At 41.1% G+C, this 6,000-nt stretch overlaps 1 protein-coding gene across 2 annotated transcripts in view; it reads left to right on the forward strand.

The window, feature by feature from the left end:
• LOC143967708 (ligand of Numb protein X 2-like) overlaps positions 1 to 6,000 on the forward strand; it is a 114,938-nt gene that overhangs the window by 34,213 nt on the left and 74,725 nt on the right. The gene's annotated exons all lie outside the window — the stretch shown is intronic.

Here is a 6,000-nt window from a genome sequence, read left to right on the forward strand (position 1 = left end):
ATGTCACGGAGCTGCTGTCAGCGCTGTATGTCACGGAGCTGCTGTCAGCGCTGTATGTCACGGAGCTGCTGTCAGCGCTGTATGTCACGGTGCTGATGTCAGTGCTCTGTATTACGGTGCTGCTGTCAGTGCTCTGTATCTCCTGCACCCTCTTGTTTGCCTACCCTGGTCCCTGACCTTCCCTCTCCTCCATTGCCTTCATTAGCTCCATAGTCCTGAATTGTCAGAACAATTTCCCAAATAAAAAAAAAATGCTTGTAGTTATCGATCCCAAATTCACCTCATACATGTATTATGCTATTGTCCAGGTGGTGGGACTACGTGCTACCCCCTAATAATTACCCCGTGGCCGCAAATTCGACCTAAAGGTTTGCGAAATTCGCCTCCCATTGAAGTCAATGGAGCCCGCGGCGAACGGTCGTTTTCGCGAACGTTTGTGTCCGTTCGCGTTTCGCGTTCGCGAAACGTCCCGTCGGAAGTTCGTCCATCACTACCCGGGATGTCTGCTAGACTCTGGTTTGGACAGATTTAAGTGAGTTATTCCTAAGAATTACAGGACTACAATATAAAACGCCAAATTTTCATGCTAAATAATTGTACCGCTTTCACCTAAAATCTGAAATGATCATACCGCCAGGGAGGTTAACTGACTTCACCAGAGCATTAGGAATCAGGCTGCACATGCTTGGTTTGGTGTGTATTGCTAGAGTTTTTATTTTTTATTTTTTTCTTGGGAGAGTTCATGTGATCAGCACAGGGGCCTATTGGTACTGTCCAGACAGAGGGTCAGGGGAGAATGAAAACTCCTCCTAATAGCTTTACTAGGAACTGATACAAGTCACAAGACTGCTATATACTGCTGATGAGAAAAGGTATTTAGCAGTTTATATTTACTAAAACAATCGCATTTCCATTTTCTATGTTCTGTGGGAGACCAGCTATAGTGAATGCAGGGTCTGGGGTTTAGTAACACTTTAAGCTATACTATGATCTGGGTTATTGTAAACTTTCACAGACAATGCTTTTATGAACAATTTTTGATGTTACTTTGGTAATCAAAATGTTAATTTTGGCCCATGGATACAAATATTGGAGCTCACTTTGTTATAGCACAATAGGTTTTCTATTTATTGGCAGCGCTGCACACTGAACTAATAGAAAACATTCTGCTCTAGCTGTCTGACTGTTTCTAACTGAAAATGATGACTCAACACCGCTGTTCTAGTGGGTGCTCGCCCTTCTCCCACCTATTCTGCAGACAACTCCAGGTGATGATATTATTGGGGATTCCCTATTGTCTGGATTTAGATGCTAGACACACAGTTCTTGCCCCTGGCAAAACAGCTCATGTTAATAACACCTGCACACTCAGCACATTCTGTGGTGTGCCTACTCCATTTATCCTCTTTATCCATGTATTGCATGGTCTTATTAAAATGCCTACCTGACAAGTTTAAAAAAAAAAAAAATGCCTAAAAGGTAGAAAATTTGTATCAAAGGTAATGTAGCAAAGTTATTTGTGTGTAACCGTGTTTGCTTATTATCTACAGACCACCAGCTTTCTGCTTTGTAATGCATCATGCTTGTTGTGCTTTATCGCTCCTTTGCACAATGTGAGTTAGAGTAGGTGTATTCTTAACAAAAAAAGCCACTCTGTATGGGTCCCGATACCTTCTCTTTAAAGTGGTTGTAAACCCTTACAAACCACTTTGACCTACAGGTAAGCCTAGATTAAGGCTTACCTGTAGGTCCAAGCAATATCTCCTAAACCTATATGGTTTGGGAGATATTTGCCCGAAAACGGGCACCGCTGTCTACGGCGCATGCACCGTAGACAGCGGCGCGCAGGCGCACTGAGCACGGCATTTCCAAGAATGGAGCTGCCGCGCGTGTCGACTCCCGTGCGCATGCGCGGGAGTGACGTCATCGCGGCTTCGCCGAATGACAGCGGCGGAGCTGCGCGACCCCACCAACAAGATGGATGCGGTGGACTACAGGGGACAGCGGCGACTTCGCTGTGCGATGCATAGTAGTCCATTATGCTTTGCCTTTGCAGGGAATGAAAGAGGAAGTAAACTCATCAGGGTTTACTTCCTCTTTAAGAGGAAGTAAACTTCCATCTTTTTACATAAAATGAATATTCCCGCGCTACCTGAACCAGGAAGAGTAGGGCACTTAGTTGCAGCAAACACCAGATTGGTCAATCCCTAGCCAAGGAAGAAATAAATAAAATGAATAGATGGTGCTGCACTCTTAGCCCTTGTACACACGGTCGGAGATTCCGACAACCAAATCCGTCGGAGTAATTCCGACTGATTAATTCCGGAAGAGGTCCGGAAGTGATGTTGCATACACACGGTCGGACTAAATTGTCGGAAAATCCGATTGTACATAACGTGATGACGTTATTTTGTTACGACGGGACTACGTTCAGGCTAGTAGCCAATAGCTTTGGTCTAGGAATTTGATCTGAGCATGCGTGGCACTTTGTCCGTAGAAGTAGGCTACACATGATCGGAGTATGTCCGATAGGAGCATTTTGTCAGAAAATTTTACCGGCAAGTTTGAAAACTTGGTCCGTCGGATATTCCGACGGAAACAGTCTGATGCAGACCACACACAGTCGGAATATCCGACAAAACGGTCCGATAGGACACATTCCGTTGGAATCTCCGACCGTGTGTACAAGGGCTTAGTGATAGCAAACAGGTAAAAGGTAACTACTATAAAGTGCTGAGTGTTCAAATTCATTAATGATGAACTCCTAAAAACACAGTAAAAGTGCAAATAATAAACAATCTAAAGTGCTAAGTGCTCAAAAATGCATAGGTGGTAAACTCCCAATGTATAATGTAGGCGCAAATAGTACTGCAAAGGAATAGCATTCCAGTCGATGATTTTCTAAACAAGATAAAGTGCTAGTGCCAAAAAAACAGGCACAAAAAAGGAATAAAGTCCAAAGTGAGCATAAGTCTTCAAACAGATGCTGGTGGATACAGTGCAAGAAATAAAGTGCTGGGTTCCAACTCGCACTCTGTGCAGGCGTGGTAATGTGAATTAGTGGTTTTCCTCTCCAGTACAGGCACACCTCAGTGTGCAATGGCTCCTTGCCTTACGGTAGCGGCGTGAAAGTAGCCAGTGGTTGCTGCAATGGATCACCTTAAAAATTTCTTATGGGTGCCAATTTTATAAATATCATCTGTGGAGCCTGGTGTTCTGGTGGATGGTTCTCATTAGAATAATATATCTCCTTTTGTGTAAGTCAGTAATGGTGGGAATCCTCCCAGGTGGACACATAAATGATATGGAGAAAGAACAGGGGACCCAAATAGTGAAGTATGTAAAACGGTATTTATTTAATAACAACCAAGATTGGTACTCCCATATAAGCAGATGTATAAAACAAAACGAGCAGTGAGCTTGCAGCCTGACGTCCCTTCTGGTGCCCGTCTATTCCGCCATATATTGTCACAATAACGTGACTTCCCTGATGAAGTAACGTGATTGTGACGATACGCGTTGTCATTGTACATATGCGTTTTTGAGCACTTAGCACTTTAGATAGTTAGTTTGTTTGTTTATTATGGAGTTTATCATTTATGAATTCGAACACCTAGCACTTTTATAGTAATTAGCTTTTACCTGTTTGCTATCACTTAGAGCACAGCACCATCTATTGATATTTATTTAAAACTTCCATCTTTTGCTGTTGCCTATAGGTAAGCCTATAATGAGGCTTAGCTATATATACGTAGTGCAAATATCTTCCAAACGTGCACCGTTGAGGCAATATTTACATTGCATGCAGCCAGTGACATCGCTGTCACATGCGCTCTGAAGGAACGCCCACCCGTACCGTTCCTTCAGAGCCGGAGTCCGCAAACACCGAAGCAAGACCGATTTAAGATGGGAGCCCCTGCAGTGCTGACTTCTTGGTGCGGGAGGGCTTTGTTTTAAGGTAAGTTTAACATAATGTGCTAGTGTGCGATGCATATTATGCCTTTACCTTGCAGGTTCCAAAGAAAAAAAAAAAAAAAAAAAAGCCAATGGTTTACAATCGCTTTAACAGTTGTCAAATACTGGGTTTCTACTAGTGGTTATCCCAAATAAAACACTATAACAAATATACACTGATCAGCCATACCATTACCACCCACCATAACCTGTTCAGGCATGGACTCCACTAGTCCTTTTGAAGGTATGCTGTGGTATCTGGCATCAAGCTGTCAGTAGCAGATCCTGTAAGTTGAGGTAGGGCCTCCTTGGACTGGACCTTTTTTTTTTTTTTTTTTTTTCAGCACATTCCACAGACGCTCGATTTGATTGAGATCTGGAGAATTTGGAGGCCTAGTCAACTCGGTGGACTCTTTATAATAATAAAAAAAGTGTCTTTGACCGTGCCACAGTAGCTCATCCATTGGATTGGACTACATAGGCCAGCCTTTGCTCCCCACATACATCAATGAGTCTTGGCTGACCTGTTGCTGGTTTTCCTTCCTTGGTCCACTTTTTAATAAGTGTTGGATTACTGCAGACTGGACATTCCACAAGAGCTGCAGTTTTGGAGTTCTCACCCAATCATCTAGCCATTACAATTTGTCCCTTGTCAAAGTTTCACAAATCCTTACTCTTGCCCATATTTCTGCTTTAACCACATCAACTTCAGGGACAACTTCATCACTTGCTACCTAATATATACCATCCACTTTTAGATGCCATTGTAATGAGATAATTCATGTTACTCACTTTACCTGTCAGCGATGGAAATGTTATGTTATGGATGATCAATAAGCATTTATAAATGTGAGTGTCACATCAGTGTTTGGGAAGGCTGTTGCCCCCAGTGCCAATCTTCTGGAGATGGTTCAATCCTGACCCTTTCTTACAAGCAAGGCTTCAGACTTTGGCTGGTCTGGGCCTCTTGTGCATTTCTTTTTGTCAGTAAAGCTGACAATCATGATGGACCAGTAGGAATGTGTAGGGTGGAATTTATCGACAAGCTCCAAGATTACCAGGAGAATGGGCAAACGTTTGGCCAGGACGGGACAGATTGGGTGTAGCAGCCCCCCTACACCAGCTTTTTACGTCAAATACTACTGTAATAAATGTAAAATCTATATTCGCTAAAAATACACTATATGTTACCTTTAAGCCATGTGGAGGGAGATGAGTTGTATTGTTGAGGTGCCAATACTGATAAACCTAAATGATTTCTAAAGACTTATGTCAAAGTGTAGAACTCTGCAACCGACAGAATTCAACAAGAGGAAATGGTGAACACACAATCCATTTCTGAAATCCTTGTACAGTAGCAAATCAGAGGTGTGTGTGTGTGTGTTATATGTATATCTCTCTATAGCTAGCTATCTATATATGTGTGTGTGTGTGTGTGTGTGTGTGTGTGTGTGTATGTGTATGTATATGTGTATATATATATATATATATATATATATATATATGTGTGTGTGTATGTGTGTGTGTATATATATATATATATATATATATATATATATATATATATATAATATATATGTGGTGTGTGTGTGTGTGTGTGTGTGTGTGTGTGTGTATATGTATATATATATATATATATATATATATATATATATATATATATATATATATATATATATATATATATAAAAATAAAAAAAAATTTATAGCAGCAATATGAACGTGAAACGAAAAAGTGTAATCCTTCCATTAGGTGTATGACACCACTACAGGTCTCCATGTAAGGTGATCCATACCTTCCTTGCTATTTAAAAGACATTGAAAACTGAGATCCCACACTGGATTACCACTATGGTGAAAGCATAAAATGTAACTTTTATTACCGGTGCCAGAAGTTACAATTTTATAAATAGTTTGTGTGTCAGAGTACGTTGGTTATTATTATAGTAGAGCTTCATCCAACCAGATGACATTTAGTATATGCAAGTTACTGTGCATCATAAACGCATTACATTTTTTTTTTTCCTGTAAAATACATTTTTTTTT

This window comes from Lithobates pipiens, unplaced genomic scaffold (genome assembly GCF_037356315.1).
Source record: "Lithobates pipiens isolate NorthernLeopardFrog02 unplaced genomic scaffold, aLitPip1_a1.2 Scaffold_1, whole genome shotgun sequence".
NCBI classification, from domain to species: Eukaryota; Metazoa; Chordata; class Amphibia; order Anura; family Ranidae; genus Lithobates; species Lithobates pipiens.